This window comes from Triticum dicoccoides, chromosome 4A, assembly GCF_002162155.2.
Source record: "Triticum dicoccoides isolate Atlit2015 ecotype Zavitan chromosome 4A, WEW_v2.0, whole genome shotgun sequence".
NCBI classification, from domain to species: Eukaryota; Viridiplantae; Streptophyta; class Magnoliopsida; order Poales; family Poaceae; genus Triticum; species Triticum dicoccoides.
The window spans coordinates 618,144,637-618,158,471 of NC_041386.1; the positions used below are offsets into that span (position 1 = coordinate 618,144,637).

Here is a 13,835-nt window from a genome sequence, read left to right on the forward strand (position 1 = left end):
TAACCTATGCAGAAGATGCGTGTGCCCACGGCGGCAAACTTGGCCCATTTGCCCAGCATTTCAAGGAGAACATCGAGGTGCGGCGGCTCGTCTACCAGAAGGCGTTGCAGAGAGGTAGCGTTGCCACCGTCCATAATATCCTTGTCATCGTCCATGTCCAGCTTGTAGATGCTGTAGCTGTCCTTGTGGTCATCGAGCACCACATATAGGTGCCTCTCCGGCGCCGCACGTTGCTGCGCCTGCGAATCGCCGCTGGAGTTGGGGTTGGAGGCGTATCCTCGTGAGTAGATGAGGTTGCTGTTGCCAACAAGGGGAGCAAGTTGCCTGGCATGGCAGCGGACCGGCGGGAGACGGGAGAGGAGAGGATGAGATCGTGAGAGCAAAGATCGCCACGCCGACATCGTGCGTCGCCGGCAGGACGGAGGCTAGGGTTTGGGAAACACACCGAAGATGGTAGACGGATTGACGTCTCGATCGATCGAGTCCTTGCATTTATTTTTGAACGATCGACCGTTGATCTCGACCTGCTGACGTCTAATAATTACGAAAACACTAACGCCCATACGTGTGGACGTTACCTAACTCGCCCACACGTCTGAATCGTCGTTCACTGTCTTTTACGCGAATCTTGACACGAAAAGGTGAATTTGGTGTGCCAAGTAGGACGGGGCTGGTGTGTGGGTGTTGGAGAGTTTGCCCACACGCCCGCACCATGTTGTTTGCCAGCTGTGTTGTGTGGGCGAACTGCTTTTCGCCCACACAACCACCACCTAGGTCATGCGCATGTGGGCGAACTGCTTTTCGCCCACACGACACTCCTACCTTGTGGATGGCAACTGCAGTTACGCGAACGTGGCAACTCGGTACATACACATGGCAACTGTGATTCTTTGCTACACGACAACTGCAGTTATACGAACGTGGCAACTCGGTACACACACATGGCAACTGTGATTCTTTGCTACACGGCAACTGCAGTTACGCGTACATGGCAACCAGATAAACACACATGAACACTGTGATTAACAATACATGACAACTATGGTTGGACCACACGTGGCAACTAGGTAAACACACATGACAACTACTGCTTTGACCATATGTGGCAAGTAGTTAATCACACACGGCAACTACGGTTTGATTACACGCGGCAACTACCATAAATTAGACATGGCAACTATAGTTAACCAAAACAGATAGAGTTGCCATGCTTTTACAACTACACTTGCCATACCAGATAACTACATCTGCCAATCAGGATGGCAACTAAATCGTCATCCCGCGGGGTACCTAACGTAGCTGCGTCAGGATGTGTGGGCATTTTTGCTTCGTGCCACACGCACGGGGTGGAGATGAGTAATACTTGTTGAGCGTGTGGCACAAAGTAGCCGCGCCCACACGTGTGGGCAATTCTAATGTCCGCCCACACACAACCCGTGTGGGCTGCCTCCTGCTCATACCACACACGGTGTGTGGGCGCTTGTCATATATGCCACACGTGTGGCAGTTATCGGCGTCCAATAATTAACCACAAAAAAGAAACGGGCCGGAAACCTAGCGAAATCCCTGGTTCCGTTCTAACCTCCCGTTTTCTACGCAGCCACGCCCTTGCATAATAATATCCCCCCACTAATCGCTCACCCGTTACCTCTCCCCAACTCAAATTCTATCTGTTCCGCAACTCCGCCGGCGAGTCCAGTCCGAGGTTGCGGAGCGAGAGCGAGCGTCGTAGACGAAGTAGCCGAACACGCGAAAGTAAATGACATAGAGAGATATGGAGGAGACCAGCTTTATTAATCAATGATCAGAGATTACAATAATAGCTCATCGTTGCTTTATATAGGGACTAGGGGGTCAAGGGATAAGTACCCACTTAACGTAAAGTGGGGGAAACGGGAGGGGCTAGCCCGTGCGATAAGCACGAGGCCGCCGCCACCCCCTTGGTGGCCCCAGTTTCCCAACACTCCCCCTTGGGTAATTATCCGTATATCCATGCCTCAAAACTCCAAAAAACCCAGTGGGAAAAATTATGGAGAAAGAGCACATAGTATACATTGTTGTATTGCATGAATTGCCTCGTCAAAAACCTCGTGTGAGAAACATCAGGAAAACTCACTCAAGGGAAAAAAGAGTACAATCCACTCAACCATCAAGTTGAGTACTCGATCATCAGGATTGAGATTTTAGCAACGAGTTTGTGAAGTTTCTCCCCCTGAACCTTGCATCTCTCTAAGTCTCATCATACCGATTCCACGCACACACCTCTCTAAGGTTGATGCCGGTAATGATTTAGTGAACATATCAGCAAGATTGTCACAGGACTTATTATGCAAAACTCTCACCTCGTTCAACTGTTGCAGCTCATGTGCATAGAAGAACTTGGGACTAATATGCTTTGTGAGGTTACTCTTCACATAACCCATCTGGACTTGTGCAACACAAGCAGCATTATCTTCATAGGTAATGGTAGGGGTTTGTACGGTGTTCAGCCCACATGTCTGCTGAATGTGGCCGATCATCTGCCGAAGCGATACACATTCTTTTGATGCTTCGAATAGTGCCATGATTTCTGAGTGGTTCATGGAAGTCAACACAAGGGTTTGCTTGGACGATTTCTAGGAAAATGCAGTTCCACCACAAAGGAAAACATATCCAGTCTGCGATTTGCAATCATGCGGGTCCGATAGGTACCCAGCATCGGCATAGCCTATAATAGATAGGTCTTGATTCCTCTTATAAAATAGGCCAAGATCTTTGGTCCCTTGTAGGTAACGAAAGACGTCCTTGACACCTTTCCAATGTCTTTTGATAGGTTCAGAACTGTACCTCGCAAGCAAACTGACGGCGAATGCAATGTCTGGCCGTGTACAGTTTGCGAGATACATGAGTGCTCCAACTGCACTCAGGTAAGGAACCTCTGGTCCCAGAGTTTCCTCCCCCTCTTCCTTTGGCCTGAACGGGTCCTTGTCTGGCTGTAAAGACCTCCCGACCATCGGGGTCTTAGAAGGATATGCCTTATCAAATCCAAATCTTTCCAACACCTTCTGGGTGTAGGCCGACTGGTGCACTAGAATATATCCCATCAGGGGAATGTTCAAGTTGCAGACCTAGACAGAACTTGGTTTTACCCAAATCCTTCATTTCGAATTCCGACATCAGGTAGGAACTCGCTGCCTCAATATCCTCAGGTGTACCGATTATGTTTAAATCGTCCACGTACACCGAGATTATACAGAATCCATCTTGGGATCGCCGTATAAAAACGCCTGGGCAATCTTTATTGCTCGTGTAGGCCTTCTCATGAAGGAAATCACTTAAGCGATTGTACCACATTCTAGCAGACTGTCTGAGTCCGTACAGTGCCTTTTGAAGTTGAACACTGTATAAACCCCTGTTTGCTCTATCATGGTTCGGAACAGGGATACCTTCTGGAACCTTCATGTATATGTTCGAATCCAAGTTACCATATAGGTAAGCAGTGACAACATCCATTAGTTTCATTTTCAAGCCCATATTTACTTCCATCGAGATCAAGTATCTAAAGGTAACTCCATCCATGACCGGGGAATAAGTCTCCTCAAAATCGACACCTGGTCATTGAGTGAACCCTTCAGCGACGAGCCTTGCTTTGTACCGTACTACCTTATTATTTTCATCTCTCTTTTGAACAAAAACCCACCTATGGCCAACAGGGCGAATGTGGGGAGGAGTTTGACAAACTGGTCCGAACACCTTCCTTTTGTTGAGAGATAACAATTCGGCAGTAATTGCCTGCTGCCAATCTTTCCAATCCGACCTTTTCTTGCAATCAGCGAGCGTGTTAGGCTCAGGGTCAAGATCTATGATTGAGGCAATTTTCGTAGCAAAGTTAATGTCGACAACCACCGTTGCTCGGTTCAGGGACTCCCCCGTATAAATATAATTTATGGCCATTTCGTCATGGAGCGCATCCGGCGCTAACACTTGCTCTACCAAATTTCCCATTATGGGAGCAAGGTCCTTTAGATTTCCCGCACCGATGTGTGCGCTCACATCTCCGCTGGGTGTTTCCCCTATGGGAAAGTTTAAGTCCGGAATTTTGTGCATTGAATTTTCCGTACTTGTGCCAGGTCTCGACTGGCTCCCCGTTTCACTTTGGGGTACTTTGGCGACAGGCTGTAATAAATCTCTCTTATCCTTTTTCGTCGGGCGTCCCCGAGTACTTGGGATTTGAGAAGCCGGATCTCTCGTCCTTTTAGGCCTTTGGACGGGAGCGGGTATACCATCATTTTTCTTTGGTATTTCAACCCTTTCCGGTGCATTGCGCGCGTGCACATGCGATTTTGTCACAGTCTTTAAGTCACTAAAGTGGTCAGGCAGTTGATTTGCTAATGACTGCAAATCTATTATCTTTTGGACTTCTCTCTCAGTCTCAACAGTGCGCCGGTCATGAGCGTGGATTCCCGTGGCTTGCCACGTGATTTCTCGACTTTTAGCATCAAGGGGTTGATTCTCTCCCCCTAAAGTCGGGAAAAGATCCTCGTCAAAAATGCAATCAGCAAAACGAGCCGTGTGACAGTCACCTGTCATGGGGTCCAGATACCTGATTATGGACACAGTCTCATAACCAATGTATATCCCCGACTTACGGAGCGGGCCCATAGCCGATCGCTGAGGTGGTGGTATTGGTACATATACCTGGCAACCGAACCTACGAAGGTGGGAAATTTTCGGTGCCGACCCTTGCGCAAGCTGAACAGGAGAGTGGATGTTGTAGGCCGACGGTCTAAAGTTGATGAGATTGGCCGCGTGTAACATTGCGTGGCCCCAACATGTAGTTGGTAAATTACAACCCTAAAGGAGCGGACGGGCAATGAATTTAATTCTTTTAATCAATGCCTCGGCAAGTCCATTTTGTGTATGAACATGCGGTACCGAGTGCTCAATTTTGATTCCCATTGCCATGCAATAATCATCGAACACATTTGAAGTAAATTCTCCGGCGTTGTCCATTCGAATAGACTTTATACGATAATCCGGGAAATTATTCCTCATTTGTATGATCTGTGAGATCAATTTTGCAAAGGCATGGTTCCGTGTTGACAGCAGGCAAACATTGGACCATTTAGAGGAAGCATCAATGAGCACCATGAAGTACCGAAACGGCCCCGTGAGGGGCTGAATTGGACCGCATATGTCCCCTTGGATACGTTCCAAGAACGCGGGGATTTCATCCCTCACCTTGAGGGGCGATGGCCTAATGACTAACTTCCCCTTAGCGCATGCGGAGCATACGAAATCATCGGGATTCGGGAAGTTCTTCACGTTAACATTATGGCCATGCGAGTTGTTAATTATATTTCTCGTCATCCTAAGTCCGGGGTGGCCTAACCTATCGTGCCAGAGGCAGAAGAGTTCAGAGCTTCTAAATACGGTCTTGAGGGTAGTGTACACGGGCGGTGCTACTATCTTAGTGTAGTATAGCCCTGTGTCAAATGAAGGAAGCCTTTCGATAACATGTTTACCACCTGCATCCCGCTTTGTGATGAGTAGGCACTCCTTGCCGTTTTCATCATCGGTCTCAGCATGGAAACCATTAGCGCGGATGTCTCTAAAGCTCAAAAGAGTACGAGTCGACTCCGGATACAACAACGCATCATTAATGATCAAAGTTGTTCCCATAGGGAGTATAATAGTGGCTCGTCCGGAGCCAACTATGTGAGAACCGCAGCTGGCGATTTTCATAATACTTCCCGGAGATTTTTTAATGGAGTCAAAGTACTTAGTTTCTCATAAAATGGTATGAGTGGTGGCGCTATCGGCAAGGCATGTTTCCTCCATTCGGGCGCCACACGTGTTCTAAAATATGACATCTAATTAATGTAATGAGGAGGAAAATACATTAAAAATAAATGCACACATCTCAGAACATAACATGCTATCATGTATAAATAATGGTATAAATGAATGAAATAAATGTCATCCAATCGCCAAAGTAAAGAATAAGTTTATGCTCTCATAGAGGTTACAACCAAATCGAATTTATTCAATTTTATTGTATCAAGTCACGGAATCATGATAACCAAAGAGGTATGCTAAGTGGACTTGGTGAAGAAGCCATTCACTTCAGCAGCAATCTCCATACTAGTGAGTTGATCCTCCTTAGAAATCATCTTGGAGGCAGCATCAATGTCTAGTGGCGGCGGCGCCGCCGAGGCGACCATGTGGTCAACCTCCATGGCGACGTGGGCGTCGGTAGAGACCGCCAAAGCTGCCGCGATGGGCACCACGGGGGTCGCCTCTATGGGCGCAGCAGAGGGCGTAGCGATCATCACGGGTGCTGCCATGGGCGCCGGTGGTGCTGCCTCCTGAACCAAGGCGAGGTGCGTCTCACACGCCTTCCGAGCCTTGTATGCGTCGACGACCTCCGGTGGTGCGCGGCACTGGCGGAAGGAATGCTCCACCGAGCCACAACGGAAGCAGTCCTGAGGCCTCTGCCCTCCCTTGCCCGGCTTGTTCTGCTTAGTCAGGGCGGGGGGGGGGGTGAGGGCCCTTCTTCTTGCCCTTGCGGCCCCTCTTCCTCTGTTGAGGCTTGCGGACTTTGAGAGCGTTCACCTCCTGGCGAGAACTCCCCCAAGTGGTTGCGCGACGAAGTTCTTTTTGAGAACCTCATCCTGCCCCTCCGCCACCTAGAGGACGTCAATCAACTCTGAATACCTCGTGTAGTTCCCCTGGCGGTAGTTCCGTGAGTACTGGACCGCGTCGGGGTGGAAAGTGGATAGGGTTTTCTCAATCTTCTGGGAGTCGGTAATCTCAGTACCACACAACCGAAGAGTCGTACGAATCCGGTGCAGAGCCGAATTGTACTCCCCAACCGTCCTGAAGTCCGCAAACACGGATCCACTCTGCCTCTGCACGTGGCTTCACAGTGTACTTCAGCCGCTCAAACCGCTGCTTAAGAGCGGTCCAAAGGCACTGCGCTCAGCCATATACTCATCTTTCAGAGTAGGTGACAGGTGATGACGGAGAAAGTGCAGGGCCTGCGCATTCTCAGTTTCGAACTTGGGATCAGCGGCGGCCAGTTGGGCCCCCTTACCGATCGCCCTCAGGAGGGTTTTGCCCTGGAGAAAGATCTCACAGTTCGAGGCCCACGATAGGTAGTTCATCCCCGTCTGGGCCAACTCAGGAAACTCCTTGTTGACAATTCCGGCCATCTGCGATTTATGAAAAAATCATGAGATTACAGCAGGTAATCTTTTGCACAAAGCGATGTTGATAAACTTATTCAATAAAAAGACGTTCCAATATTTAAAACATGTTATTATTTGACTTTCTAAATGATTAAGAGTGCTAAACAATTAATCTGCAGCAGTAAAATCATACAATAATATCATGTTACAAAGGATAGCATGTTAAGCGCATCTAGTATGTGAAAACTAGCCCAAAAATTGAATTCCTGAGGCATTTTAAAGCCCAAATACGCATTTCAGCGAAAACAGACAATTTCATTTGTTATACTTCGTATTGTAGCCCTACTATGTAAACCATACCTTATTGGTATTGGACTTGTATGTCATCATTATATATATGTGATAGGCCACTCCTTTGAGGGTTGAGTCAGTTTCCCCAAAACCTACGTTTTGCATGGTTAACAGGGTGTGCCCGTATCTTCATGCTCTCACTGATTTACACTGGTTTGCTGTGAAGCGCATACTGCGTTATGTGCGTCTCACTGTCTCCTTTGGTCTTCACCTGCGCCCCAGTTCCTTCGGAGTTCTTTCTGCATTCTCTGATGACTATTGGGCTGGGTGTCCAGATGACAGGCGATCCACGGGGGGACATGCTGTGTTCTTGGGTCCAAATCTGATCGCCTGGAGTGCACACAAGCAAGCCACTGTTTCTCGCAGCAACACAGAAGCTGAGTACAAGTCGGTTGCCGTTGCAACTGCTGAACTTATATGTATTGAGTCCCTACTTCGAGAGCTAGGAGGTGCTCAGCCACATCCTTCGGTCCTTTGGTGTGACAACATCGGTGCTACGTTTCTGTCGTCAAACCCGGTGTTCCATGCACGGACTAAACACATTGAGATTGACTATCATTTTGTGAGGGAACGTGTTGCACAGAAGCTACTACAAGTCAGGTTTATCTCTTCAAAAGATCAACTTGCGGACATCTTCACCAAGCCTCTACCTTCTCCCATGTTTGAGGTCTGTAGGCGCAATCTCAACCTCCTAGATACTTCAGGAATGAGTTGAGATTGAGGGAGGGTGTTAGACTACGTATTGTAGCCCTACTGTGTAAACCATACCTTATCGGCATTGGACTTGTATGTCATCATTATATATATGTGATAGGCCACCCCTTTGAGGTTTGAGCCAGTTCCCCCGAAACCTACGTTTTACAACCTTTCACCTACAACACCCACACAGTGGGGTGGTCCTGGTTGATACAATTTTTGTTGTGACTTTACGTTGTTTTCGCCCTTTTCTTTTCTTTTTATATATTTTTACTTGGTTGTTTTCCTTTTTCTCTCCTTATTTTTATTTTATCATACTATGCACAAAATATTTCTAAAGTATTTTATTCAAGTTTTATTTTTGCGCATTTGACAAAATAGTTTGCGTCAATAAAAATTGCTAACTCATTTGAGAATATCTAATACAACTGAAAATTTATTTTACTATTCTAAATAAAATGTTCTTGTACTATCAAAACCGATTGACCTATATAGAAAAAAAATTCATTTATTTTCCAAAAATCATTTATTTATAAAAGAAATTTCATGAATTTAAATATAGTGTTCATATATTTTAGAAACTATTCATATATCTATTAAAGTGGCCATGATTTTGAAAAGATATTTAGATAATTGTGAAAAGAATCATATATCAAGTAAGACAGAAAATACACTTGAAAAATATTATCTGTATTTAAAAAATAGCCATCATTTAAAAAATATTAATTGTGCGTTAAAAAGTATCCATCATGTGTTTAAAATATGTAAATTATATGATAAAATGTCATGTGTAATGTTTATTTTCTAAATAAAAAAGAAAGTAAGTGAAAAGAAAAATAAAGTACGAGGAAAAAGTGAAAACAAAGGAAAACAAGAAAAGGGGAAATAAAGAAAACGAAAACTAATAAAAGAAAATCAAGAAAAAATATAATGCAAAAAAAACACAGAAGAAACCAGACACAAAAAACCTGCCGAAAACAAGGGAAATTATGAAATCGTAAAAAAAATCAGGGAGGAAAAGGAACAAGAGATCTAGCGTTGCATGAACGTGTGCTTATCGGGCGATGGCTGCTCTCAGTTGTTCTACAGGCGTGTGCTAGCTATTGATCGGTACAAGTGATATATAGTATTTGCCTCCCAGCGGTGCGTTTGTTAAAAGAGTTTTTCGAGAAGGGTGTACAGATGTGTCACAACCCACCCTGAGATTTCCCAACCTTCTATATATTATAGCAAAAAATTGTAAAACAAAAGGAGACATGTTTGGCCAAAAAATCATATAAAAAGTTAGTTATTGGCCAACCTTGGCCTAAAAACATGGATCTGCTGCTAGTTTATTTGCTAGCAATGGCTACTAATTCAGTCTCTCTATCTTAAGAATGAAATAAATACTTGATGAACTAGAAATTGGATAATGCCATCAGCGTGTTTTGATGCAAGCTAGCAGGCAGAGTGATTTAGAAGTTAAATATAGAATGTGTCAAATAACAAAAATTAACTTGAAAATGTTATCATGTATTTAAGAAAATAATCATCATATATCAAAAAAGTGTTCATTGTGTGTTTATAAAATGGGATAATTGGCTTTATACCCTTAGTTGTGTCCCCGTCGTCAGAACTGCCCACAGTTTCTCAAAACACATGGTCTTGCCTAACCCACTTTGGGGTCTTGCACTTTTGCGCTTTTGGCTTTGACCGCTTGACCGTCAATTTGAAAACTTCTTAACTAATTCATACTAAATCCAAAAAATGCAAATAAGATACCAAATGTTCGAAAAAAATCACCTGTATGTCAATGTCACTTGCATTTATGATAGAAGTGTCGGAAGTGCCCATCCGAATTTTAGCTCTTATGATACCGCCATGAACAGTAAATTTTTTTAAAAAAAATAGTTGGTGGCAAAGAATGGCAAATATTTTAAGTGCCTGCCAGGTTTCATCAAGTAATGACATTCGTGGCAAAAAAAAGACAATTAACACTCGAAAATAGATTGTTATTTTTGCCACGACTTCCACGAATGTATTTAGTTATCCCGTTCTATTTTTACCGGTTGTGGCATATTATATTTTTTTTTATTTTTCTTTCGTTTTTAGCGAGCTTATTCTGGAACACAATCTTTTCGGTCACTTTGCTTAATAAAGAAGCTGCCTGCATCACTTTGATACAGAGGCCAGGGATAATCCTCCTTTTCAAAAAAAAATTAATCAAACAAACAATGTTTATACATTTCGAGAGTATGCACATACAGAGAAACTGGCAAAAACTGCTTAGTAGAAAATTATCATGTGCTGATGGACGAGAGTATATGCATACGGTTAACTCACAAAATGGAAAAGCAAAACACTATAGAAGCATCATGCTAGCTACATCTTCTTACATCTACCATGCATGATGGAGCATCAAAGTGCGCTGATCTCATCATCCATGCTTTATTAACTAGTCAAGATTTCAAGCTTAAGAACAGAGAAAGTCAACATATAACAAAAGAATAATCAATTAATCTGGGGCACATGAATTGCTGCCTTGCTCATCACAATACAATCAACAATATCTTGCTTGTTCACGACATACATCAAAGCTACACTAGCTAGCTAAGTATAGCATTGAGCTACACTATCTTCTATCCTGCATCATCTACTGGCTGAAGAGTTCGCAGTCTTCCAAGGTACATTCGGCCCTCACGTGGTGGAACGATCCACTCTCAGAGGAGACGATCGTTGGCGCTGGCGTAGGGCATGCCACAGCCGTGTCGTCGCAGAGGCCGAGCAGCTCGTCCAACGTGTACTGGAACCCGCCGTCATCATCCTCTGCCGCCTCATTGTGTGGCCCGCTTTCCTGGACGTTGTCGAGTTTGCCGGGCAAGAACCCATCCGCCACCTCAGCATGGAGCGCTGGAAATACTTCAAGCATGTCGTCGGTGAAGAACCCGCCTGGATCCACGCTGCCGTCGTCCACTGCTCCGGGCGGCAACATCGTCTCACCTTCGTCGGACATGAACCAGCGCCCATACTCGTGAAGCATCCCGGGTTGTTGGACGATCGGCGGTTCCTGGCGGCGTGGGGTTTGGGGACGTGGAGCATCCGGGTGCTGGACGTCGGCGGCCTTCCTTTTCCTGGAACCGGGAGCATTGATTACCTCGTTGTATGTGGTCTCGCTCCTGTGACCGAAAATATAAAATAGCACAGCTGCACCGGGGCCCTCTCTATCTAGCCATCCATTCTGCGCATCGCGATTCGTGCAAACACATTTTTCTTTTTTGTTTCTCTCACATAGAACATTTTTTGAAGTTCAAACCTTTGCAGCGTAGCAAAGTTTTCTATCTAGAATCTAGGATAAATCTTTTAGATTTTTTTGTCAAATATAAATATACAAAAACGATTTTTTAATGTAAAAAATCATTTTTTGTATATTTATGTTTGACAAAAAGTTCTGAAAGATTTATCCTAGATTCAAGATGGAAAGCTTTGCCACGCTGCAAAGGTTTGAACTTCAAGACATCTTTTATGTGAGAGAAACAAAAAAGAGAAATTTTCATACGAAAAGTTAGTTGTGTTGCACAGATCTTAAAGCAATATTGGACAACCAGGATACCAGGGCCGGGGTGCAGCTGTTCTAAAAATCCACGTCCCTCCTGTGACGAGACACGCAGACCTTGCAGAGCACCAGGTCGTCTTGCTTGTCGTCGGCGTGGAGGCTGTACTCGGCCATGCACCAGCCGATCCTGATCCTCTCTTTCTCTCCCGGCAACTTCTTGACGTAGCTGAGGTTTCGTCTATGGCCTACGAGTTTACTTTGGTTGTCTAGCACGGGGATCCCGCCCTTCTCCGAGTGCCAGTAGTAACCCTCGCCAGCGTCGGCCACGCCGCGCTGCCGCCTCCCGCCACCGCGGCCGCCTTTGGTCTGGTAACGACGGGCAGGGGTGAAGAAGTACCAGACGCCCCCTTTCCCGTCGCCCTTGTCCGTTCCTTGCGCGTGTTGATACATCTCGACGAGGTCGCCGGGGGCGGCGGAGTAGGCGTCGAACTCGTGGATGAGGCGGCTGGCGAAGAAGGCGTCGGCGATCCGTGGGTGGAGGAACTTGGTAATCAGTTCGTGCTCGGCTGGGTCGAAGGCGTAGCCGGCGGGAGGATCCAGCTTGCCGTCGGCCATCGCAGAGCTAGCTAGGTACGCAGTAGCTAGGGCACGAGATGGATGGATCGTGCGTGTAACCCTGGCTTGCTAGCTGCTTGCCTTGCCTAGCTTAGGCTTAGCTTATATATATGGATAGGATTTGTATGTATGACCGGCCCTACGTACTATCGACTACGACCCGAAGATGGAACAACAGGCCTACAAAACAAACGCACTACCGAGGGGCAACTGCTATATATCATTTATACCGAGCACTAGCTTGCACCCGCCTGCAGAACAACCAACAAGGATCACGACCCTAGGGGCAACTGCTATGATGGGGTGGTTTTCTTTCCAGTTCATGAAATGGGCGCTCTCTTCATGCCCCCGCCCTGTTTTTCTTTGCTTCTGGTTTTATCTTTCCTTGTTTCCGCGAGGTTTTTGTGTCTTGTTTCTTCTGGGTTATGTTTTGTATTAAATTATTTCTTTCTTTATTTTTATATTTCATCCTTTTCCTGTTACCCTCTTTTAATTTTTTTATTATTTCATCCTTTTCCTGTTACCCTCTTTTCTTGTGTTCGTTGTTCTTCTCTTCTTTTTTCAATTTATTATATTTTTTACTTTTCTTTTGATTATTTATTTATATCTCCAGTTCATTTAAAATGAACATTACACATGACCTTTTAAATTGCACAATGTATGATTTTTTTTAATATATGGTGACCATTTTTATAACACACAATGAACTGTTTTTGATACATTTTGATTTTCTTAAATACACGATAACATTTTCAGGTGTGTTTTTGTTAAATGTGCAAAATGAAATTTTGACCTACCATAGTTTAGAAAAATTTTTCTATAATAAAACAAAATAAACACAAGCAGAGATATAGGCATAGCTAGGAAAGGTAGTGACCGCTTGCTATAGGTGATACATAGCACCATCCATGCCGAGAACCATATAATTAAGATTATTTATTATAGAGAAGTTTTAATCAAGATTATCTTGATGATAAAGGGTTTCCCCCGCTTCATATTATAAAGCAACAAGAAAAGAGCAAGAACGGTAAAGAAAAGGGTTTCCAAGCATACAACCGGCCATACAACAAAGGGAAAAGAAAAGAGCAAGAACGGTAAAGATACAAGACACTGAACGAGCAACAAACGAGCGTCGAATGCAACAAGCAAGCCTGAGCATCGAGGCCCTCGGTGAACCTGATGGTGCACACGACGCGACAAAGACATAGCAGTGACTCGCAGTCGGAGGAGGCCATGCTCCGTCAACTCCACCGAGGCCCATGGTCGATCAACTAGTTGTCTCTACCTCCGAAGAAGCCCCCCTGCCCTCTCAGCTCAGACCGTAGGACGCCACGCCATCGGCAGGTAAAGCCGCTCACCCCAAGCGGAAGGCGAAAACCAACGAAAGCCGGGGAGAAGACAACAACACGTCCACCTCCCGTCGCAGCGCCACACCCCATACATCGCCACCGCCACTGCCAGATCAACGTCAA

General features: G+C 45.3%; 1 pseudogene; it reads right to left on the reverse strand.

The window, feature by feature from the left end:
- Nucleotides 1-10,848: 10,848 nt before the first annotated feature.
- Nucleotides 10,849-13,598, reverse strand: LOC119283847 (annotated as a pseudogene).
- Between the last annotated feature and the right edge of the window lie 237 nt (nt 13,599-13,835).